This window comes from Hemitrygon akajei, chromosome 12 (genome assembly GCF_048418815.1).
Source record: "Hemitrygon akajei chromosome 12, sHemAka1.3, whole genome shotgun sequence".
Classification (NCBI taxonomy): domain Eukaryota; kingdom Metazoa; phylum Chordata; class Chondrichthyes; order Myliobatiformes; family Dasyatidae; genus Hemitrygon; species Hemitrygon akajei.
The window spans coordinates 98,184,853-98,210,939 of NC_133135.1; the positions used below are offsets into that span (position 1 = coordinate 98,184,853).

General features: G+C 47.5%; 1 protein-coding gene across 1 annotated transcript in view; it reads right to left on the reverse strand.

The window, feature by feature from the left end:
* LOC140737314 (probable voltage-dependent R-type calcium channel subunit alpha-1E) overlaps positions 1–26,087 on the reverse strand; it is a 619,860-nt gene that overhangs the window by 92,884 nt on the left and 500,889 nt on the right.

The following is a 26,087-nucleotide window of genomic DNA, read 5'->3' on the forward strand; positions in this document are numbered from 1 at the left end:
CAACGCCCTCCGATTCTTATTCCAGGTGATCTCTGCCTTCAACACAAAACCTGAATCTGTGTCCTCCCAACAATGGATGATCTTTGCTGTTCTCCCAATGGTTGCAGCCTCGTTCATTCAGCCTGTAGGTGACCTGCCTTTCTGCAGTAACAGCAGCAGCCTTGACTCTGTCACCGGGACCTCCCATTCATGAAGAGTCTAGTGCAGCTGATCTGCATGGGTTCAACTGTGTCCTGAACAGGTCATGGTCTGAGATTGGGGTGGGAGGTGGGGCGGAACTACAATGAATTGAGACAAGGCTTAGCCTAGTCCTCTTTGACCTTTTGATGTAGTCCCACTTACACTCTGCCAGACTATTACTGAAATGAACGGGTTGATCAATCAGAACCTCTAGGTCCTCTGTTGGCTCTCCCCAGGTGAGGACATCCTTCAGTTCATCTCAGAGTTCACAGCAGTATAGGGCGGCCAAGGCCTCACTGTTCCAGCCACTCTTTTGGGCCAAGGTGTGAAACTTGATAGTGAAGTCGGCTGCTGACTGTCTGCCCAATTGAATCTTCATCAGACAGTCCGAGAGTCGACCGGCTCTGTCAGGGTGATGGAACACCTACCTCAAGGCAGTCATGAATTCCTCCAAATCTGTGCAAACTTGTGACCTTTGTTCCCAATGTGCGGGGCCCAAGCCAGAGCTCTTCTGATAATGAAAGCCGCCTTTCTGCGCTCCAAAGGAAACTGGACGGCTGGCATTCAAACACTAATGAGCATTGACTGAGGAAGCCGCAGCAAGGGCCTGGGTCACCATTACTCCAGAGATGGAAGATGTACTGGCTCTGCAGAGTGACCAGCTGGCTTTCCCAAGCGATCTTGCTTCCTCCTTGCAAAAGCTGACAAAGAGCTACGTAGGGGTTGTGTAACTCTAGGCTCTGTCTGGAAATCTTCTCTAGGTGGCTGGTCACAGTGGATGAAAGAATCTGATACCCCACTGGGTCCATACTGGCTCAATCGTTCTGTGACGAGAGTCCTTGATGAGGATGGTTTGGACCCAAATACTGGAGTATCTGAGGCTAGATTGAGACACGGAATAAAACTGTGTCTAGAAATGAGCACATAATAAAACCCTAGATGATATCTCTGCTTGGACTTAAAATTAAGCACAGATGTGTTCAGGTGCTCTTTAAGTACTCAATTGTTGGTGCCCAAAATATGATTGTTCACTAATGGGATGGTCCTGAATGCTTTAAGGGGGCTAAACCAGCTATTCGTACTCCGAAGAGTTAGAGCATCTAAACCCTGGAAACTGGCGTGGTTGGGTGCATCATGTAATACTCTTATGTAACTCGACTTTGGAAACAGGCTCTCCTGCCCAACTGGTCTATGGAAACAGGCTCTCCTTCCCAACTGGTCCATGGAAACAGGCTCTCCTTCCAAACTGGTCTATGGAAACAGGCTCTCCTGCCCAACTGGTCTATGGAAACAGGCTCTCCTGTCCAACTGGTCACTGGAAAAAGGCTCTCCTACCCAACTGGTCTATGGAAACAGGCTCTCCTTCCCAACTGGTCTATGGAAACAGGCTCTCCTTCTCAACTGCTCTATGGAAACAGGCTCTCCTTCCCAACTGGTCTATGGAAACAGGCTCTCCTTCCCAACTGGTCTATGGAAACAGACTCTCCTGCCCAACTGGTCTATGGAAACAGGCTCTCCTTCCCAACTGGCCGATGGAAACAGGCTCTCCTTCCCAACTGGCCGATGGAAACAGGCTCTCCTTCCCAACTGCTCTATGGAAACAGGCTCTCCTTCCCAACTGGTCTATGGAAACAGGCTCTCCTGCCCAACTGGTCATTGGAAACAGGCTCTCCTTCCCAACTGGTCATTGGAAACAAGCTCTCCTACCCAACTGGTCTATGGAAACAGGCTCTCTTTCCCAACTGGTCTATGGAAACAGGCTCTCCTTCCCAACTGGTCTATGGAAACAGGCTCTCCTTCCCAACTGGACTATGGAAACAGGCTCTCCTGCCCAAATGGTCTATGGAAACAGGATCTGCTTCCCAACAGGTCTATGGAAACAGGATCTCCTTCCCAACTGGTCTATGGAAACAGTCTCTCCTTCCCAACTGGTCTATGGAAACAGGCTCTCCTTCCCAACTGGTCTATGGAAACAGGCTTCCTTTCCAACTGGTCTATGGAAACAGGCTCTCCTTCCCAACTGGTCTATGGAAGCAGGCTCTCCTTCCCAACTGGTCTATGGAAACAGGCTCTCCTTCCCAACTGGTCTATGGAAACAGGCTCTCCTTCCGAACTGGTCTATGGAAACAGGATCTCCTTCCCAACTGGTCATTGGAAACAGGCTCTCCTTCCCAACTGGTCTATGGAAACAGGCTCTCCTGCCCAACTGGTCTATGGAAACAAGCTCTCCTTCCCAACTGGTCTATGGAAACAGGCTCTCCTTCCCAACTGGTCTATGGAAACAGGATCTCCTTCCTAACTGGTCGATGGAAACAGGATCTCCTTCCCAACTGGTCTATGGAAACAGGATCTCCTTCCCAACTGGTCTATGGAAACAGGCTCTCCTTCTCAACTGGTCTATGGAAACAGTCTCTCCTTCCCAACTGGTCTATGGAAACAGTCTCTCCTTCCCAACTGGTCTATGGAAACAGGCTCTCCTTCCCAACTGGTCTATGGAAACAGGCTCTCCTTCCCAACTGGTCTATGGAAACAGGCTCTCCTGCTCAACTGGTCTATGGAAACAGGCTCTCCTTCCCAACTGGTCTATGGAAACAGGCTTCCTTTCCAACAGGTCTATGGAAACAGGCTTCCTTTCCAACTGGTCTATGGAAACAGGCTCTCCTTCCCAACTGGTCTATGGAAACAGGCTCTCCTGCTCAACTGGTCTATGGAAACAGGCTCTCCTTCCCAACTGGTCTATGGAAACAGGCTTTCCTTCCCAACTGGTCTGTGGAAACAAGCTCTCCTTCCCAACTGGTCTATGGAAACAGGCTCTCTTTCCCAACTGGTCTATGGAAACAGGCTCTCCTTCCGAACTGGTCTATGGAAACAGGATCTCCTTCCCAACTGGTCTATGGAAACAGGCTCTCCTTCCCAACTGGTCTATGGAAACAGGCTCTCCTTTCCAACTGGTCTATGGAAACAGGCCCTCCTTCCCAACTGGCCTATGGAAACAGGCTCTCCTTCTCAACTGGTCTATGGAAACAGGCTCTCCTTCCGTACTGGTCTATGGAAACAGGCTCTCCTTCCCAACTGGTCTATGGAAACAGGCTCTCCTTCCTAACTGGTCTATGGAAACAGGCTCTCCTTCCCAACTGGTCTATGGAAACAGGATCTCCTTCCCAACTGGTCTATGGAAACAGGCTCTCCTTCCCAACTGGTCTATGGAAGCAGGCTCTCCTTCCCAACTGGTCTATGGAAACAGGCTCTCTTTCCCAACTGGTCTATGGAAACAGGCTCTCCTTCCCAACTGGTCTATGGAAACATGCTCTCCTTCCCAACTGGTCTATGGAAACATGCTCTCCTTCCCAACTGGTCTATGGAAACAGGCTCTCCTTCCCAACTGGTCTATGGAAACAGGATCTCCTTCCCAACTGGTCTATGGAAACAGGCTCTCCTTCCCAACTGGTCTATGGAAACAGGCTCTCCTGCCCAACTGGTCTATGGAAACAGTCTCTACTGCCCAACTGGTCTATGGAAACAGTCTCTCCTTCCCAACTGGTCTATGGAAACAGGCTCTCCTTCCCAACTAGTCTATGGAAACAGGCTCTCCTTCCTAACTGGTCTATGGAAACAGGCTCTCCTTCCCAACTGGTCTATGGAAACAGGATCTCCTTCCCAACTGGTCTATGGAAACAGGATCTCCTTCCCAACTCGTCTATGGAAACAGGATCTCCTTCCCAACTGGTCTATGGAAGCAGGCTCTCCTTCCCAACTGGTCTATGGAAACAGGCTCTCCTTCCCAACTGGTCTATGGAAACAGGCTCTCCTTCCAAACTGGTCTATGGAAACAGGCTCTCCTGCCCAACTGGTCTATGGAAACAGGCTCTCCTGTCCAACTGGTCACTGGAAAAAGGCTCTCCTACCCAACTGGTCTATGGAAACAGGCTCTCCTTCCCAACTGGTCTATGGAAACAGGCTCTCCTTCTCAACTGCTCTATGGAAACAGGCTCTCCTTCCCAACTGGTCTATGGAAACAGGCTCTCCTTCCCAACTGGTCTATGGAAACAGACTCTCCTGCCCAACTGGTCTATGGAAACAGGCTCTCCTTCCCAACTGGCCGATGGAAACAGGCTCTCCTTCCCAACTGGCCGATGGAAACAGGCTCTCCTTCCCAACTGCTCTATGGAAACAGGCTCTCCTTCCCAACTGGTCTATGGAAACAGGCTCTCCTGCCCAACTGGTCATTGGAAACAGGCTCTCCTTCCCAACTGGTCATTGGAAACAAGCTCTCCTACCCAACTGGTCTATGGAAACAGGCTCTCTTTCCCAACTGGTCTATGGAAACAGGCTCTCCTTCCCAACTGGTCTATGGAAACAGGCTCTCCTTCCCAACTGGACTATGGAAACAGGCTCTCCTGCCCAAATGGTCTATGGAAACAGGATCTGCTTCCCAACAGGTCTATGGAAACAGGATCTCCTTCCCAACTGGTCTATGGAAACAGTCTCTCCTTCCCAACTGGTCTATGGAAACAGGCTCTCCTTCCCAACTGGTCTATGGAAACAGGCTTCCTTTCCAACTGGTCTATGGAAACAGGCTCTCCTTCCCAACTGGTCTATGGAAGCAGGCTCTCCTTCCCAACTGGTCTATGGAAACAGGCTCTCCTTCCCAACTGGTCTATGGAAACAGGCTCTCCTTCCGAACTGGTCTATGGAAACAGGATCTCCTTCCCAACTGGTCATTGGAAACAGGCTCTCCTTCCCAACTGGTCTATGGAAACAGGCTCTCCTGCCCAACTGGTCTATGGAAACAAGCTCTCCTTCCCAACTGGTCTATGGAAACAGGCTCTCCTTCCCAACTGGTCTATGGAAACAGGATCTCCTTCCTAACTGGTCGATGGAAACAGGATCTCCTTCCCAACTGGTCTATGGAAACAGGATCTCCTTCCCAACTGGTCTATGGAAACAGGCTCTCCTTCTCAACTGGTCTATGGAAACAGTCTCTCCTTCCCAACTGGTCTATGGAAACAGTCTCTCCTTCCCAACTGGTCTATGGAAACAGGCTCTCCTTCCCAACTGGTCTATGGAAACAGGCTCTCCTTCCCAACTGGTCTATGGAAACAGGCTCTCCTGCTCAACTGGTCTATGGAAACAGGCTCTCCTTCCCAACTGGTCTATGGAAACAGGCTTCCTTTCCAACAGGTCTATGGAAACAGGCTTCCTTTCCAACTGGTCTATGGAAACAGGCTCTCCTTCCCAACTGGTCTATGGAAACAGGCTCTCCTGCTCAACTGGTCTATGGAAACAGGCTCTCCTTCCCAACTGGTCTATGGAAACAGGCTTTCCTTCCCAACTGGTCTGTGGAAACAAGCTCTCCTTCCCAACTGGTCTATGGAAACAGGCTCTCTTTCCCAACTGGTCTATGGAAACAGGCTCTCCTTCCGAACTGGTCTATGGAAACAGGATCTCCTTCCCAACTGGTCTATGGAAACAGGCTCTCCTTCCCAACTGGTCTATGGAAACAGGCTCTCCTTTCCAACTGGTCTATGGAAACAGGCCCTCCTTCCCAACTGGCCTATGGAAACAGGCTCTCCTTCTCAACTGGTCTATGGAAACAGGCTCTCCTTCCGTACTGGTCTATGGAAACAGGCTCTCCTTCCCAACTGGTCTATGGAAACAGGCTCTCCTTCCTAACTGGTCTATGGAAACAGGCTCTCCTTCCCAACTGGTCTATGGAAACAGGATCTCCTTCCCAACTGGTCTATGGAAACAGGCTCTCCTTCCCAACTGGTCTATGGAAGCAGGCTCTCCTTCCCAACTGGTCTATGGAAACAGGCTCTCTTTCCCAACTGGTCTATGGAAACAGGCTCTCCTTCCCAACTGGTCTATGGAAACATGCTCTCCTTCCCAACTGGTCTATGGAAACATGCTCTCCTTCCCAACTGGTCTATGGAAACAGGCTCTCCTTCCCAACTGGTCTATGGAAACAGGATCTCCTTCCCAACTGGTCTATGGAAACAGGCTCTCCTTCCCAACTGGTCTATGGAAACAGGCTCTCCTGCCCAACTGGTCTATGGAAACAGTCTCTACTGCCCAACTGGTCTATGGAAACAGTCTCTCCTTCCCAACTGGTCTATGGAAACAGGCTCTCCTTCCCAACTAGTCTATGGAAACAGGCTCTCCTTCCTAACTGGTCTATGGAAACAGGCTCTCCTTCCCAACTGGTCTATGGAAACAGGATCTCCTTCCCAACTGGTCTATGGAAACAGGATCTCCTTCCCAACTCGTCTATGGAAACAGGATCTCCTTCCCAACTGGTCTATGGAAGCAGGCTCTCCTTCCCAACTGGTCTATGGAAACAGGCTCTCCTTCCCAACTGGTCTATGGAAACAGGCTCTCCTTCCGAACTGGTCTATGGAAACAGGCTCTCCTTCCCAACTGGTCTATGGAAACAGGCTCTCCTGCTCAACTGGTCTATGGAAACAGGCTCTCCTTCCCAACTGGTCTATGGAAACTGGCTCTCCTTCCCAACTGGTCATTGGAAACAGGCTCTCCTGCCCAACTGGTCTATGGAAACAGGCTCTCTTTCCCAACTGGTCTATGGAAACAGGCTCTCCTTCCCAACTGGTCTATGGAAACAGGCTCTCCTTCCCAACTGGTCTATGGAAGCAGGCTCTCCTTCCCAACTGGTCTATGGAAACAGGCTCTCTTTCCCAACTGGTCTATGGAAACAGGCTCTCCTTCCCAACTGGTCTATGGAAACATGCTCTCCTTCCCAACTGGTCTATGGAAACATGCTCTCCTTCCCAACTGGTCTATGGAAACATGCTCTCCTAACCAACTGGTCAATGGAAACAGGCTCTCCTGTCCAACTGGTCAATGGAAACAGGCTCTCCTGTCCAACTGGTCTATGGAAACAGGCTCTCCTGCCCAACTGGTCTAGGGAAACAGGCTCTCCTGCCCAACTGGTCTATGGAATCAGGCTCTCCTTCCCAACTGGTGTATGGAAACAGGCTCTCTTTCCCAACTGGTCTATGGAATCAGGCTCTCCTTCCCAACTGGTCTATGGAAACAGGCTCTCCTTTCCAACTGGTCTATGGAAACAGGCCCTCCTTCCCAACTGGCCTATGGAAACAGGCTCTCCTTCCCAACTGGTCTATGGAAACAGGCTCTCCTTCCCTACTGGTCTATGGAAACAGGCTCTCCTTCCCAACTGGTCTATGGAAACAGGCTCTCCTTCCTAACTGGTCTATGGAAACAGGCTCTCCTTCCCAACTGGTCTATGGAAACAGGATCTCCTTCCCAACTGGTCTATGGAAACAGGATCTCCTTCCCAACTGGTCTATGGAAACAGTCTCTCCTTCCCAACTGGTCTATGGAAACAGGCTCTCCTTCCCAACTGGTCTATGGAAACAGGCTCTCCTTCCCAACTGGTCATTGGAAACAGGCTCTCCTGCCCAACTGGTCTATGGAAACAGGCTCTCTTTCCCAACTGGTCTATGGAAACAGGCTCTCCTTCCCAACTGGTCTATGGAAACAGGCTCTCCTTCCCAACTGGTCTAGGGAAACAGGCTCTCCTGCCCAACTGGTCTATAGAATCAGGCTTTCCTTCCCAACTGGTCTATGGAAACAGGCTCTCCTTCCCAACTGGTCTATGGAAACAGGCTCTCCTACCCAACTGGTCTATGGAAACAGGCTCTCCTACCCAACTGGTCTATGGAAACAGGCTCTCCTGCCCAACTGGTCTATGGAAACAGGCTCTCCTGCCTAACTGGTCTCGGGAAACAGCCTCTCCTGTCTAACTGGTCTATGGAAACAGGCTCTCCTTCCCAACTGGTCTATGGAAACAGGCTCTCCTGTCCAACTGGTCTATGGAAACAGGTTCTCCTGTCCAACTGGTCTATGGAAACAGGCTGTCCTGCCCAACTGGTCTATGGAAACAGTCTCTCCTTCCCAACTGGTCTATGGAAACAGTCTCTCCTTCCCAACTGGTCTATGGAAACAGTCTCTCCTTCCCAACTGGTCTATGGAAACAGTCTCTCCTTCCCAACTGGTCTATGGAAACAGGCTCTCCTTTCCAACTGGTCTATGGAAACAGGCTCTCCTTCCCAACTGGTCTATGGAAACAGGCTCTCCTTCCCAACTGGTCTATGGAAACAGGCTCTCCTGCCCAACTGGTCTATGGAAACAGGCTCTCCTGCCCAACTGGTCTATGGAAACAGGCTCTCCTGCCCAATTGGTCTATGGAAACACGCTCTCCTGCCCAACCGGTCTATGGAAACAGTCTGTCCTTCCCAACCGGTCTATGGAAACAGTCTCTCCTTCCCAACTGGTCTATGGAAACAGGCTCTCCTTCCCAACTGGCCTATGGAAACAGGCTCTCCTTCCCAACTGGTCTATGGAAACAGGCTCTCCTTCACAACTGGTCTATGGAAACAGGCTCTCCTTCCCAACTGGTCTATGGAAACTGGCTCTCCTTCCCAACTGGTCTATGGAAACAGGCTCTCCTTCCCAACTGGTCTATGGAAACATGCTCTCCTGCTCAACTGGTCTATGGAAACATGCTCTCCTAACCAACTGGTCAATGGAAACAGGCTCTCCTGTCCAACTGGTCAATGGAAACATGCTCTCCTGTCCAACTGGTCTATGGAAACAGGCTCTCCTTCCCAACTGGTCTATGGAAACAGGCTCTCCTTCCCAACTGGTCTATGGAAACAGGCTCTCCTGCCCAACTGGTCTATGGAATCAGGCTCTCCTTCCCAACTGGTCTATGGAAACAGGCTCTCTTTCCCAACTGGTCTATGGAAACAGGCTCTCCTTCCCAACTGGTCTATGGAAACAGGATCTCCTTCCCAACTGGTCTATGGAAACAGGCTCTCCTTCCCAACTGGTCTATGTAAACAGGCTCTCCTTTCCAACTGGTCTATGGAAACAGGCCCTCCTTCCCAACTGGCCTATGGAAACAGGCTCTCCTTCCCAACTGGTCTATGGAAACAGGTTCTCCTTCCCTACTGGTCTATGGAAACAGGCTCTCCTTCCCAACTGGTCTATGGAAACAGGCTCTCCTTCCTAACTGGTCTATGGAAACAGGCTCTCCTTCCCAACTGGTCTATGGAAACAGGATCTCCTTCCCAACTGGTCTATGGAAACAGGATCTCCTTCCCAACTGGTCTATGGAAACAGTCTCTCCTTCCCAACTGGTCTATGGAAACAGGCTCTCCTTCCCAACTGGTCTATGGAAACAGGCTCTCCTTCCCAACTGGTCATTGGAAACAGGCTCTCCTGCCCAACTGGTCTATGGAAACAGGCTCTCTTTCCCAACTGGTCTATGGAAACAGGCTCTCCTTCCCAACTGGTCTATGGAAACAGGCTCTCCTTCCCAACTGGTCTAGGGAAACAGGCTCTCCTGCCCAACTGGTCTATAGAATCAGGCTTTCCTTCCCAACTGGTCTATGGAAACAGGCTCTCCTTCCCAACTGGTCTATGGAAACAGGCTCTCCTGCCCAACTGGTCTATGGAAACAGGCTCTCCTGCCTAACTGGTCTCGGGAAACAGCCTCTCCTGTCTAACTGGTCTATGGAAACAGGCTCTCCTTCCCAACTGGTCTATGGAAACAGGCTCTCCTGTCCAACTGGTCTATGGAAACAGGTTCTCCTGTCCAACTGGTCTATGGAAACAGGCTGTCCTGCCCAACTGGTCTATGGAAACAGTCTCTCCTTCCCAACTGGTCTATGGAAACAGTCTCTCCTTCCCAACTGGTCTATGGAAACAGTCTCTCCTTCCCAACTGGTCTATGGAAACAGTCTCTCCTTCCCAACTGGTCTATGGAAACAGGCTCTCCTTTCCAACTGGTCTATGGAAACAGGCTCTCCTTCCCAACTGGTCTATGGAAACAGGCTCTCCTTCCCAACTGGTCTATGGAAACAGGCTCTCCTGCCCAACTGGTCTATGGAAACAGGCTCTCCTGCCCAACTGGTCTATGGAAACAGGCTCTCCTGCCCAATTGGTCTATGGAAACACGCTCTCCTGCCCAACCGGTCTATGGAAACAGTCTCTCCTTCCCAACTGGTCTATGGAAACAGGCTCTCCTTCCCAACTGGCCTATGGAAACAGGCTCTCCTTCCCAACTGGTCTATGGAAACAGGCTCTCCTTCACAACTGGTCTATGGAAACAGGCTCTCCTTCCCAACTGGTCTATGGAAACTGGCTCTCCTTCCCAACTGGTCTATGGAAACAGGCTCTCCTTCCCAACTGGTCTATGGAAACATGCTCTCCTGCTCAACTGGTCTATGGAAACAGGCTCTCCTTTCCAACTGGTCTATGGAAACAGGCTCTCCTGCCCAACTGGTCTATGGAAACAGGCTCTCCTTCCCAACTGGTCTATGGAAACATGCTCTCCTTCCCAACTGGTCTATGGAAACATGCTCTCCTTCCCAACTGGTCTATGGAAACATGCTCTCCTAACCAACTGGTCAATGGAAACAGGCTCTCCTGTCCAACTGGTCAATGGAAACAGGCTCTCCTGTCCAACTGGTCTATGGAAACAGGCTCTCCTTCCCAACTGGTCTATGGAAACAGGCTCTCCTTCCCAACTGGTCTATGGAAACAGGCTCTCCTGCCCAACTGGTCTATGGAAACAGGCTCTCCTGCCCAACTGGTCTATGGAAACAGGCTCTCCTGCCCAATTGGTCTATGGAAACACGCTCTCCTGCCCAACCGGTCTATGGAAACAGTCTGTCCTTCCCAACCGGTCTATGGAAACAGTCTCTCCTTCCCAACTGGTCTATGGAAACAGGCTCTCCTTCCCAACTGGCCTATGGAAACAGGCTCTCCTTCCCAACTGGTCTATGGAAACAGGCTCTCCTTCACAACTGGTCTATGGAAACAGGCTCTCCTTCCCAACTGGTCTATGGAAACTGGCTCTCCTTCCCAACTGGTCTATGGAAACAGGCTCTCCTTCCCAACTGGTCTATGGAAACATGCTCTCCTGCTCAACTGGTCTATGGAAACAGGCTCTCCTTTCCAACTGGTCTATGGAAACAGGCTCTCCTGCCCAACTGGTCTATGGAAACAGGCTCTCCTTCCCAACTGGTCTATGGAAACATGCTCTCCTTCCCAACTGGTCTATGGAAACATGCTCTCCTTCCCAACTGGTCTATGGAAACATGCTCTCCTAACCAACTGGTCAATGGAAACAGGCTCTCCTGTCCAACTGGTCAATGGAAACAGACTCTCCTGTCCAACTGGTCTATGGAAACAGGCTCTCCTTCCCAACTGGTCTATGGAAACAGGCTCTCCTTCCCAACTGGTCTATGGAAACAGGCTCTCCTGCCCAACTGGTCTATGGAATCAGGCTCTCCTTCCCAACTGGTCTATGGAAACAGGCTCTCTTTCCCAACTGGTCTATGGAAACAGGCTCTCCTTCCCAACTGGTCTATGGAAACAGGATCTCCTTCCCAACTGGTCTATGGAAACAGGCTCTCCTTCCCAACTGGTCTATGTAAACAGGCTCTCCTTTCCAACTGGTCTATGGAAACAGGCCCTCCTTCCCAACTGGCCTATGGAAACAGGCTCTCCTTCCCAACTGGTCTATGGAAACAGGTTCTCCTTCCCTACTGGTCTATGGAAACAGGCTCTCCTTCCCAACTGGTCTATGGAAACAGGCTCTCCTTCCTAACTGGTCTATGGAAACAGGCTCTCCTTCCCAACTGGTCTATGGAAACAGGATCTCCTTCCCAACTGGTCTATGGAAACAGGATCTCCTTCCCAACTGGTCTATGGAAACAGTCTCTCCTTCCCAACTGGTCTATGGAAACAGGCTCTCCTTCCCAACTGGTCTATGGAAACAGGCTCTCCTTCCCAACTGGTCATTGGAAACAGGCTCTCCTGCCCAACTGGTCTATGGAAACAGGCTCTCTTTCCCAACTGGTCTATGGAAACAGGCTCTCCTTCCCAACTGGTCTATGGAAACAGGCTCTCCTTCCCAACTGGTCTAGGGAAACAGGCTCTCCTGCCCAACTGGTCTATAGAATCAGGCTTTCCTTCCCAACTGGTCTATGGAAACAGGCTCTCCTTCCCAACTGGTCTATGGAAACAGGCTCTCCTACCCAACTGGTCTATGGAAACAGGCTCTCCTGCCCAACTGGTCTATGGAAACAGGCTCTCCTGCCTAACTGGTCTCGGGAAACAGCCTCTCCTGTCTAACTGGTCTATGGAAACAGGCTCTCCTTCCCAACTGGTCTATGGAAACAGGCTCTCCTGTCCAACTGGTCTATGGAAACAGGTTCTCCTGTCCAACTGGTCTATGGAAACAGGCTGTCCTGCCCAACTGGTCTATGGAAACAGTCTCTCCTTCCCAACTGGTCTATGGAAACAGTCTCTCCTTCCCAACTGGTCTATGGAAACAGTCTCTCCTTCCCAACTGGTCTATGGAAACAGTCTCTCCTTCCCAACTGGTCTATGGAAACAGGCTCTCCTTTCCAACTGGTCTATGGAAACAGGCTCTCCTTCCCAACTGGTCTATGGAAACAGGCTCTCCTTCCCAACTGGTCTATGGAAACAGGCTCTCCTGCCCAACTGGTCTATGGAAACAGGCTCTCCTGCCCAACTGGTCTATGGAAACAGGCTCTCCTGCCCAATTGGTCTATGGAAACACGCTCTCCTGCCCAACCGGTCTATGGAAACAGTCTCTCCTTCCCAACTGGTCTATGGAAACAGGCTCTCCTTCCCAACTGGCCTATGGAAACAGGCTCTCCTTCCCAACTGGTCTATGGAAACAGGCTCTCCTTCACAACTGGTCTATGGAAACAGGCTCTCCTTCCCAACTGGTCTATGGAAACTGGCTCTCCTTCCCAACTGGTCTATGGAAACAGGCTCTCCTTCCCAACTGGTCTATGGAAACATGCTCTCCTGCTCAACTGGTCTATGGAAACAGGCTCTCCTTTCCAACTGGTCTATGGAAACAGGCTCTCCTGCCCAACTGGTCTATGGAAACAGGCTCTCCTTCCCAACTGGTCTATGGAAACATGCTCTCCTTCCCAACTGGTCTATGGAAACATGCTCTCCTTCCCAACTGGTCTATGGAAACATGCTCTCCTAACCAACTGGTCAATGGAAACAGGCTCTCCTGTCCAACTGGTCAATGGAAACAGGCTCTCCTGTCCAACTGGTCTATGGAAACAGGCTCTCCTGCCCAACTGGTCTAGGGAAACAGGCTCTCCTGCCCAACTGGTCTATGGAATCAGGCTCTCCTTCCCAACTGGTCTATGGAAACAGGCTCTCTTTCCCAACTGGTCTATGGAATCAGGCTCTCCTTCCCAACTGGTCTATGGAAACAGGCTCTCCTTTCCAACTGGTCTATGGAAACAGGCCCTCCTTCCCAACTGGCCTATGGAAACAGGCTCTCCTTCCCAACTGGTCTATGGAAACAGGCTCTCCTTGCCTACTGGTCTATGGAAACAGGCTCTCCTTCCCAACTGGTCTATGGAAACAGGCTCTCCTTCCTAACTGGACTATGGAAACAACCTCTCCTTCCCAACTGGTCTATGGAAACAGGATCTCCTACCCAACTGGTCTATGGAAACAGGATCTCCTTCCCAACTGGTCTATGGAAACAGTCTCTCCTTCCCAACTGGTCTATGGAAACAGGCTCTCCTTCCCAACTGGTCTATGGAAACAGGCTCTCCTGCCCAACTGGTCTATGGAATCAGGCTCTCCTTCCCAACTGGTCTATGGAAACAGGCTCTCTTTCCCAACTGGTCTATGGAAACAGGCTCTCCTTCCCAACTGGTCTATGGAAACAGGATCTCCTTCCCAACTGGTCTATGGAAACAGGCTCTCCTTCCCAACTGGTCTATGTAAACAGGCTCTCCTTTCCAACTGGTCTATGGAAACAGGCCCTCCTTCCCAACTGGCCTATGGAAACAGGCTCTCCTTCCCTACTGGTCTATGGAAACAGGCTCTCCTTCCCAACTGGTCTATGGAAACAGGCTCTCCTTCCTAACTGGTCTATGGAAACAGGCTCTCCTTCCCAACTGGTCTATGGAAACAGGATCTCCTTCCCAACTGGTCTATGGAAACAGGATCTCCTTCCCAACTGGTCTATGGAAACAGTCTCTCCTTCCCAACTGGTCTATGGAAACAGGCTCTCCTTCCCAACTGGTCTATGGAAACAGGCTCTCCTTCCCAACTGGTCATTGGAAACAGGCTCTCCTGCCCAACTGGTCTATGGAAACAGGCTCTCTTTCCCAACTGGTCTATGGAAACAGGCTCTCCTTCCCAACTGGTCTATGGAAACAGGCTCTCCTTCCCAACTGGTCTATGGAAGCAGGCTCTCCTTTCCAACTGGTCTATGGAAACAGGCTCTCTTTCCCAACTGGTCTATGGAAACAGGCTCTCCTGCCCAACTGGTCTATGGAAACATGCTCTCCTTCCCAACTGGTCTATGGAAACATGCTCTGCTACCCAACTGGTCAATGGAAACAGGCTCTCCTGTCCAACTGGTCAATGGAAACAGGCTCTCCTGTCCAACTGGTCTATGGAAACAGGCTCTCCTGCCCAACTGGTCTAGGGAAACAGGCTCTCCTGCCCAACTGGTCTATAGAATCAGGCTCTCCTTCCCAACTGGTCTATGGAAACAGGCTCTCCTTCCCAACTGGTCTATGGAAACAGGCTCTCCTTCCCAACTGGTCTATGGAAACAGGCTCTCCTTCCCAACTGGTCTATGGAAACATGCTCTCCTGCTCAACTGGTCTATGGAAACAGGCTCTCCTTCCCAACTGGTCTATGGAAACAGGCTCTCCTTTCCAACTGGTCTATGGAAACAGGCTCTCCTGCCCAACTGGTCTATGGAAACAGGCTCTCCTTCCCAACTGGTCTATGGAAACAGGCTCTCCTTCCCAACTGGTCTATGGAAACAGGCTCTCCTTCCCAACTGGTCTATGGAAACAGTCTCTCCTTCCCAACTGATCTATGGAAACAGGCTCTCCTTCCCAACTGGTCTATGGAAACAGGCTCTCCTTCCCAACTGGTCTATGGAAACAGGCTCTCCTTCACAACTGGTCTATGGAAACAGGCTCTCCTTCCCAACTGGTCTATGGAAACAGGCTCTCCTGCCCAAATGGTCTATGGAAACAGGCTCTCCTGCCCAACTGGTCTATGGAAACAGGCTCTCCTTCCCAGCTGGTCTATGGAAACAGGCTCTCCTGCCCAATTGGTCTATGGAAACAGGCTCTCCTTCCCAACTGGTCTATGGAAACAGGCTCTCCTGCCCAACTGGTCTATGGAAACAGGCTCTCCTTCCCAACTGGTCTATGGAAACAAGCTCTCCTGCTCAACTGGTCTATGGAAACAGGCTCTCCTTCCCAACTGGTCTATGGAAACAGGCTCTCCTTCCCAACTGGTCTATGGGAACAGGCTCTCCTTCCCAACTGGTCTATGGAAACAGGCTCTCCTGCCCAACTAGTCTATGGAAACAGGCTTTCCTTCCCAACTGGTCTATGGAAACAGGCTCTCCTTCCCAACTGGTCTATGGAAACAGGCTCTTCTGCCCAACTGGTCTATGGAAACAGGCTCTCCTTCCCAACTGGTCTATGCCAATAAAGAGTTCTATCTAAGTTAGACCCATTTCAAATTTCAAAGTACAAAGTAAATTTATTATCTAACTATAAATATGTTACCATATACAACCCTGAGAGATTTTCTTGTGGGCATACTCAATAAATCAATAGAATAATAATCATGACAGAATCATTGAAAGACCACACCAAGTTGAGTATTCAACCAGTGTGCAAAAGACTACAAACTGTGCAAATACAAAAAGAAAGAAATAATAATGATTATTAAATAAGCAATAACTATAGAAAACATGAGATGAAGAGTCTTTGAAAGTAATTTCATTCGTTGTGGGACTTTTCAATGATAGGACAAGTGAAGTTGAGTGAAACTATCCCCTTTGGTTCAACAGCCTGGTGGTTGAGAGGTAGTAATTGCTCCTGAACTCGGTGGTATGAGTCCTGAAGTTCCTGTAACTTCTTCCTAATGGCAGCAGTGAGAAGAGAGCATGTCCTGGGTGGTGAGAGTCCAGGATGATGAATATTGCTTTCCTGAGATAGCATTTCATGTACAAAGTGTAGATGAGCTCAGAGGTGTGGTACGCTTTACCTGTGATGGAACGGTTTTGGTTAATAACTGGCCCCTTGGCCATTTGCACATCTTTGTACCACATCCTTCTAAACATTTTTTAAATGTTGTTAATGTATCTGATTCAAGCAGTTTCTTTGGCAACTTGCTCAGTATACTGACCACCCAAGGGTTCTCAAGTTCCTATTAAATCTCACCTGAAGCAAGCTTTTTCCACTGAGGTTGGCTGAGACTAGAACTGGAGATCATGGCTTTAGGGTAAAAGGTGAACTATTTAAGGGGAACATGAAGGGAACTTCATTACTCAGAGGATGGAGAGAGTGTGGAATGAATTGCCAGTGGAACTTGTGGATGTAGGCAACAGTTAAGAGAAGTTTAGAGAAGTTCAGAAGTACACAATCACAACACCAACCCTTCACTCAATGTCAGCAAGGCCAAGGAGTGATTATTGACCTAAGAAGGAGGAAACTGGAAATCCATAAGTCATTACTCATTGGGGAATTAAATGTGGAGAGTTCATAAACTTTAAATTCCTCATTTCAGAGGATCTGTCCTGGGCCCAGCATTCTATTCCCATTACAAAGAAAGCACAACAACATCTGTACTTTCTTAGAAGCTTGCAAAGATTTAGCATAACATCTAAAACTTTAACAGACTTCTATAGATGTGTGATGGAGTGTAAGTTGGTGGGAGATGTAAATCATAAGTACATCGTGGAACCCAGTTCTACCTAACATTACAAAACCATTTTACATTTCCACTACAATGTTTCATCAAGGGATGCCAATTTCAGATAAGTTTCCCACCTCTCTTCGACAGGAGTTCAGCATGTCCTTCTCTCTCATGTCTCCCGCTGTGTGGTTTCTTGCTCGTGTCTTTACACTGGCTATCTCCCCTCCCCACTCTCAATCCTGATACATGGTGTTGACCTGAAAAAGCAGCTATCTCTTCACTGATGCTGCCTGACCTGCTGAGTTCCTCCTGCACATAGTTTGTTGCTTCAGTCTCTGAGTCTCTATTCTCAATCCAGACCCACTCAACATTACAAGATGTAATCCAATGGGCATGTCTTTCCAAGATGCATTGACCGAAATTCCCAGAACTGCTAGCTCTGAAGGTCAGAGAATCAGTGGAAATTCTACTTAAATCTCCTTCCAGTCAACACCCACTGATCCAAGATAAGCTCCACATGAGGTCGTGAATTTTACATAGGGCTTATCATTCCAACAGCAACTCACATCTTTGAGCACTCTCTGATAATTCAGGCCATGCTGAGTTGAGGCAGTACTACAATAAGTGGTGGATACAACCCAGTCCATTACAGGAAAAGCCATCCCCCACCACTGAGTACATCTACAAGGAGCAGGCCACAAGAAAGCAGCATCCATCATCAAGGACCCCTGCCATTTAGGTTATGCTCTCTTCTCACTGCTGTCATTAGGAAGGAGATATGGGAACCTTAGGCCCCACCGCCAGGTTAAGGGACAGCGTGGATAACTTAGCTCACCTCAGCACTGAACTGATTCTGTATTTCAAGGACTGTACAACTCATGTTCTTATTTTTTTCTGTAGTTTCACTTTGTCTCATTCTGCATGTTGGTTATTTGTCAGTCTTTTTTTTTGCATCTATTGTATTTCTCCATCTTTGTTCTAAATCGGTCCACTGATGATGCCATAGCCTCTGCATTTCACTCTTGTCCTGTCCATGTAGAATATGGTGCCTCATATGCCAGAATGCTGTTTATCAATACAGTTTGGTGTTTAATACAATCAAAATTCAAAAGCCAATATCTAATCCAATTTACTACCTCATCCTGAATGGTGAGTGACTGAACCTTCTTGACCAGCCTCCCATATGGGACCTTGTCAAATGCCTTGCTAAAGTCCATGTAAACAACATCAACTGCCTTGCCTTCGTCCACTTCACCTTGCATAACAATCTTTTGTTTCTTGCAACAGTGTGCAATTTCTTTACAAATTTCTTCCTGTAAATCCCTAGGACTGTTTGGTCTGTAATATAGCTCCATTAACATGGCTATACCTTTCTTAGTTCCACCATAACGCCACTAGTAGTCATGACAGAGCACTGCTGTGACATTTTCCCTGACTAGTATCCATTCCTCCTCCTTTAATCCCTCACATTCTATCATGTCTAAAACATCGGAATCCTGGAATATTGAGTTGCCAGTCCTATCCTTCCTGCAATCAAGTCTCAATAGTGGCTATGAGGTCATAATTCCAGGTGTTTACCCATGCCTTGAGCTCATCTGCCTTTTCTATGATATTTACTGCATTGAAATATATACATCTTAGGACATTAGTTGCACCATGCTCTACCTTTCGATTCCTGACTTTGTCTGAATTCTTACCAACATCTCCACTAACTGTTCTGCCACTCTGGATGCCATCCTCCTGCAACTCTAGTTTAAACCTCGCCGTGCAGCATTTGTAAACGTTCCCGCTGGGATATTAGTCCCCCTCCAGTTCAGGTGCAAATTGTCTCTTCTGTAGAAGTCCCACCTTCCCTGGAAGAGAGCCCAGTGATCTAAAAATCTTATGCCCTCCCTCCTACACCAACTCCTTAGCCATGTGTTAAACTGTATAATTTATCTGGCCTCACTAGCACTTGGCATGGGTAGTAATCCTGAGATCACAACACTGGATGTCCTGCCCTTTAACCTAACTCCATAAATTCCCTATGCAGAATCTCATCATTCATCCTACCCATGTCATTGGTAACTTACATGGGCCAAGATCTTCGACTGTTCACCCTCCCACTTAAGAATGCTGAGGATTTCATCTGAGATGTCCTGGACCCTGGCACCCAGAAGGCATCCAGGAATCTTGTTCTTGCCCACAGAACCTCTTGTTCGTTCCGCTGACTAATGAATCCCCTATCACCACAGCTTTGGGGTACTCTGTACTGGCTGTTTAACCCCTTTCCCCTTTCTGACGGTCATCCCATTTCCTGTGCCCTGCACCTTGGGTGTAACTACCTCTCTATATGTCCTGTCTATCACCCCTTCAGCCTCCCGAATGATCCGAAATTCATCCAGTTCCAGCTCCAACTCCTTAATGCGGTTTGTTAGAAGCTGCAGCTGGATGCACTTCTCACAGTTGTGGTCATCAGGGACACTAGAGGTCTCCCTGCCTTCCCACATCCTGCAAGAGGAGCATTCAGCTATCCTGTCTGGCATTTCTACTATCCTAACTGAGCAGACCTAAAGAAGGTAAGGGGGAAAAAAACCTACCTAGAGCATTTCTTTTTTTTGCTTTCTCTTACTGAAGCTTCAAAGAGCTAAAGCCTCAAGATCACCACTCTAACTCTGGCCATTACAAAGATGGCCGTTGTGCTTGCCTCTGCTTTCCTTTAATTTGCTCTTGCTAATCAATCCCAAACGCTGGCTGGCCACTGGTCAGAGCTCAATTACATTGTTGTGATCCGCTGCTGCTTTTTGCTATCAGGTAATGGATCTGAGTGAAATCCCCTCCTCTCAAACTTCTGATGTACGGATTGGTCAATGGTCAGAGCTCAATTACGCTGCTGTAATGAAAAAAATCTATCTCTGAAACAAACCTTGGTTCCCCATTCTAACACTGGCCCACTTGTAGATTGGCCGCTCTGCTTAAACCTTATTTTTTTCAAATGCTTAACTACGCACAATCCAATGTTTCCTGTGGCATACATAATATCCCAACTACCCCGCTCACTTCTTTTGAAATCTTCCTTGGTACACTCAGTCGAATGCCTCCTGGGACCTGTGGTGTGCAGAACTGGAGAAACTCCAAAGAATTTGATACAAACCGAAATCAGGTTTGAAGTCTTCAGCACAACACTACAGCAGTGTGTCAGAAGCTGAGAGAAGTTCATCAATTTGTGTGGGAATTAGTCAAGCCATCTTCACGCAAGGCACTGGAGCATGAGAAGGCCTTTTGACCACACAACAGCCTTGGTCCATTGGAAGTCTGGTATGTTTTCAGGATAAAATGTACAGGGGTGAAAACATTGTCAGCAGCAAGGGAAATATACTGGTATTCATGGTGATGATCATAGAAGATTCCTGATGTAGAAAGGACCTTTAACAGTGTTGATGTGCGGAGGGATCTTGGAGTTCAAGTCCACAGCATCCTGAAAGTGGCTGCACAGGTTGACAGGATGCTGAAAGGGACTCCTAGCATGCTTGCCCTTATTAGTCAAGCCATTAATTTTAAGAATCAGTAAGATATGATGCAGCTTTATAAAACTCTGGTTAAGCTGTGACTGGAATATCACATTGATTTCTGGTAGCCCTATTACAGGAAGATGTGGAAGTTTTGGAGAGGGTACAGAATAGGTTTACCAGAATGCTGCCTGGATTAGAGGGTTTGTACTATAAGGGGATGTTAGACTAATTAGGTTTCTTTTCTTTGGAGCAACAGAGACTGAAAGGATACCTGATACAAGTTTATAAAATGAGAAGCATAGTTACATAGAATAGACAGCCAGTATCTTTTATTCAGTGTCAAAATGTCTAATTTCTAAGATGGGGGGGGGGGGGGGTAACTTTAAAGGAGACTTGTGGTGCAAGTTTTTTTACACAGAGAATGGTGGATGCCTGGAATGTTCTGCCAGGGATGGTGATGGTGTTGAAGAGGCTCTCCCATCAGCACATGAATATGCCGATAATGGAGGGACAAAGATCTTGTGTAGACTGAAGTGATATGAGACTTTATGATTAATTTAACTACACTGCCCTTACCAACACACAGAGGACTGAAGGGGCTGAGGGATTCAATGGACCTCATTGTTACTGTCTCTATATATATATGTAATTAAATTAGAACAACGTTCTTTAAAAAATTAAAGCTGGCTGTCTCTAATCAATCTGTATCTTTTTAAGAGAAGATTTATTCTGACCTTTTAAGGAATTCCAATAATCTTCCCACCAGTTATTTAACTAATTGGCCTGTAATTAGTTGGTTTTATTCCTCTCTTCCCTTGTTAAGCTACAGTACAAATTACACCCCCAATCATCCGGCACCAACTGTGCAGCCAGAGGAGATGGTAAAGCAATGGCAACAGACCCTGCAGTTTCCTCCTTCACTTTAATGCAGCCTGGACTATATTTTTTCTGAGCTTAACAGTATACCCATGCTAAGTCCCTTATCACTTTTATAATGTTTATCCCATCTTTCACACACCCTGAAGGAAGCTTCTGTCTTGAGTGATTTTTGAGAAGGTGTTTAACTCACTGCATCACTTTGCATATCCACACTGCCAGGGGAGTAGAGTGAAAAGATGTTGTTGTTTCAAGGACAAATACACAGCTGGTGGAGATGGATGTCTTTCCATGTGTGCTTCAAAACAAAATCCAAATTAATCTATGCCAGAGCCAAACCGGGAAGAATGAGAGCAGCTTTACTTAGCGTGAAGTTAAGATGCAAGTGGAGAAAGCTCATCCAGACACGGAGAAGGCACGTATAGTCATGAGGGCTACATTAACTGCACTCAGGGAAGAGCATGAAGCCAGGGCCGCCTCAGCAGAGGCCAAGGTGTATGAAGCAACGGCTGTGGTGAGTTTATAACCAGAATCACTCATGCTTTGCCATCACAACAGCTTACTAAAGAACATGTCCAAGCACATTTTGGCTAAAAAAAAGACAAGTGCTCCAACTCTACAAGAAACAGCTGTCCACACCGTGTAGCTAACATACCTTTCACATAGACCAGGTATTGACAGTCAAGATCTACAGCAGCAAAGATGCACAACACACCCTTCTGCAGTTTCAACACAGCAAAGACTTCAGACTAGAGTTGCTGCCGATACCAACCCTAACTGTAGAGAAATGGACAGACTGAAGTTCCATTCATCCCAGGACACACATTGGGCACACCACAATGTCCTCATTCAGGAGCTGCAGGTGCATTAGATTTGGCTTGGCACCTGGTTCGTGAGACTTAGACACAGCAGGACTAAGAGTGTTTGACAGCCAGCCTGCCAGTTATCTGTCCAGGAAGACAAGCTTTTGTGATGCTGTGGAAGGACTAAGTCTCAAACCTAGTGAAAAGCTAAACCTACTCTGTAAGTGGCTTGATGGAGAGTCATTTCAAAATGCAACAAGGGTTAAGTCAGTGAATGTTAATAGTCCAGCTATGAGTTTGTAAATGCTGTGGCAGAGGCTGGACAAATGCTATGGCTCTCCAGAGGGAATCGAAGCATCTCTCTTCAGCAGACTTGACGATTTTCCAAAGCTCTCACACAGTGAACCACAGAAGCTACAGAAACTTGCAGGTCTGTTGTCGGAACTGCAAGCCACAAAAAAATGAGGTTACCTGATAGGGCTGAGTTCCTTGGACACAGCAAGAGAAATAAACTCTATACCAAACTACAGAACTACCAAACAACATGCGAGATCATTGGACTCAGAATCAGAATCAGGTTTATTATCACTGGCATGTGATGTGAAATTTGTTAACTTAGCAGCAGCAGTTCAATGCGATACATAATCTAGCAGAGAGAGAGAAAAAAATAACAATAAATAAAATAAAACTTAATAATACATAAACAAGTAAATATTTAAAAAAACATGCAAAAACAGAAATACCCTATATTTAAAAAGTGAGGTAGTGTCCAAAGCTTCAATGTCCATTTAGGAATTGGATGGCAGAGGGGAAGAAGCTGTTCCTGAATCACTGAGTGTGTGCCTTTAGGCTTCTGTTTCTCTTACCTGATGGTCACCGTGAGAAAAGGGCATGCCCTGGGTGCTGGAGGTCCTTAATAATGGACGCTGCCTTTCTGAGACACAGCTCCCTAAAGATATCCTGGGTACTTTGTATGCTAGTGCCCAAGATGGAGCTGACTAGATTTACAACCTTCTGCAGCTTCTTTCGTCCTGTGCAGTAGCCCCTCCATACCAGACAGTGATGCAGCCTGACAGAATGCTCTCCACGGTACAACTATAGAAGTTTTAGAGTGTATTTGTTGGCATGCCAAATCTCTTCAAACTCCTAATAAAGTATAGATGCTGTCTTGTCTTCTTTATGACTATATTGATATGTCGCGACCAGGTTAGATCCTCAGAGATCTTGACATCCAGGAACTTGAAACTGCTCACTGTCTCCACTTCAGATCCCTCTATGAGGATTGGTATGTGCTCCTTCGTCTTACCCTTCCTGAAGTCCCCAATCAGCTCTCTCGTTTTACTGATGTTGAGTGCCATGTTGTTGCTGCGGCACCATTCCACTAGTTGGCATATTTCACTCCTGTACACCCTCTTGTCAACACCTTAGATTCTATCAACAATGGTTGTATCATCAGCAAATTTATAGATGGTATTTGAGCTATGCCTAGCCACACGGTCATGTGTATTTTGAGAGTAGAGCAGTGGGCTAAGCACACGTCCCTGAGGTGCACCAGTGTTGATCGTCAGCAAGGAGAATATGTTATCACCAATCTGTACAGACTGTGGTCTTCTGATTAGGAAGTTGAGGATCCAATTGCAGAGGGAGGAACAGAGGCCCAGGTTCTGCAACTTCTCAATCAGGTTTGTGGGAATGATGGATAAACTAAATGGTTCAAGTATAAATCAAAGTATCATGCCTATTATCTATTTTCATTCTTTGTGAAATTTGTCTGGCACCACACAGAAATGTGAAATAACCCTAGTTTTAACCGTCGAATTCCGGTAACACGTCATTCAAAGAAAGGTCTCTAACAGAAGCATGAGAAACCAGTACCCCTAACATGGTCAACAAAACTGAAGAAGAAACTCCATCAACAACCCCAATAGACAATGCCCAGTCCATAAGAAATCTCACCCTTTAAGGAAATGCAGAGGATTTAGACAAAAACTGTGACAATTCCAGGGACGCTTTCAAAAGGAGTACTCAATATATTTCAATGTACTTCAACAGATCACTGAGCACAAGACTGTGAAGCCATCACACACTGCACTGAGTGCAACAGCGACCAGCACAGATTAGTATTTCATTCAGGGCTAGCACCTTGGGCTACCACTGGTTTCAGCACAGCAGGGAGCCTACATCCATCAGATGTAGCTACTTCCTCATGCACTGAGGTAGCCAGGAAAGGGTTCCAAGGCAAATCCTGCTCTAAAATATATCTAAACAACATCTACCCAAGAGAACATCCTGAGCAAAAAATAAAGGCATAGGTTATATTGATATTATATAGATAGATAAATAGATAGATAGATAGATACTTTATTCATCCCCATGGGGAAATTCAACTTTTTTTCCAATGTCCCATACACTTGTTGTAGCAAAACTAATTACATACAATACTTAACTCAGTAAAAAAAAAATATGATATGCATCTAAATCAATATCTCAAAAAGCATTTATAATAGCTTTTAAAAAGTTCTTAAGTCCTGGCGGTTGAATTGTAAAGCCTAATGGCATTGGGGAGTATTGACCTCTTCATCCTGTCTGAGGAGCATTGCATCGATAGTAACCTGTCGCTGAAACTGCTTCTCTGTCTCTGGATGGTGCTATGTAGAGGATGTTCAGAGTTTTCCATAATTGACCGTAGCCTACTCAGCGCCCTTCGCTCAGCTACCGATGTTAAACTCTCCAGTACTTTGCCCACGACAGAGCCCGCCTTCCTTACCAGCTTATTAAGACGTGAGGCGTCCCTCTTCTTAATGCTTCCTCCCCAACACGCCACCACAAAGAAGAGGGCGCTCTCCACAACTGACCTATAGAACATCTTCAGCATCTCACTACAGACATTGAATGACGCCAACCTTCTAAGGAATATCAATGTATCATTGACAAACTAGACATTCTTTGACACATTCTGTATTCAAATTTCCATTTCCCCAGGCAAGCTAAAGACGTTCTGGAACATCAGAAATTGCTGGAAGAAAAGTCAGTGGACTTGTCTCAGTAGATTTACCAACTCTCATAGAGAGTGACCATATTCCCAACCACAGGGGTGAAGTCCCAATTTCTGAAGCTGCATGTGGTCATTCTCATCTAAAGGATGTAGCTGACAAGATTCCCCTGCTTGACGCTTTGGTTGAGAGTCTCCTGTTGCTTGGCACAGACACCATCCATTCACATAAGGTACTTGAACAGCACAATGGTCTACACGATGTACATCATGTCCAATGGTTGAACCTGAGTTGGGTCATAGCAGGTGAAGTCTACTTTAACGGCACTCATCGGTCCATTGTCTGCACATTTAATGTCATGGAGAATGGGCACCCAAGTCATTTCAGACCCTGTGAGAGTAGAATCTGTAAGGAAGAGAAGAGAGTAAGCCAGTAAACCAAGTGCCCTGACATACTTACCTCTTCTCAACCAGATTTAGGCAAGCTGGTCTTCTGTCACTTTGAAGGTGACTATGTGCTGGCACCTTTAATTGAAGATGAAGTCTTCTTTTGAGCCATGAACAAAGAATTGAGCAAAGACAAGTCAAACAATCGGGTAGCTTCACTTCCTTTCTGCTCTCCACAACAACTCCTACCAAATAACAGAGAGCAGGCCCTCAGTCAACTCATGTCCCTCAGTTGGTCATTGAGAAGGAAACCAGAAATGAAAGATCATTAAGCGGAGTTCATGGAGAGACTCTTCAGGAACAATTAGTATCTTCACCAGATCCCAACAAAGAAAACCAGTATGTGTGCAACTTTGGTGTCTACTACCCCCAGAAACAAATACAAATAGTCTTTGATTCAAAGGCATATCATTGAAGGAAGTGCTCTTGCAGGGTCCAGACCTCAACAACAGCCTGCTTGGGGTACTCATGCACTTTAGAATTGAGTCCTTTGCTTCTTCGTGAGAT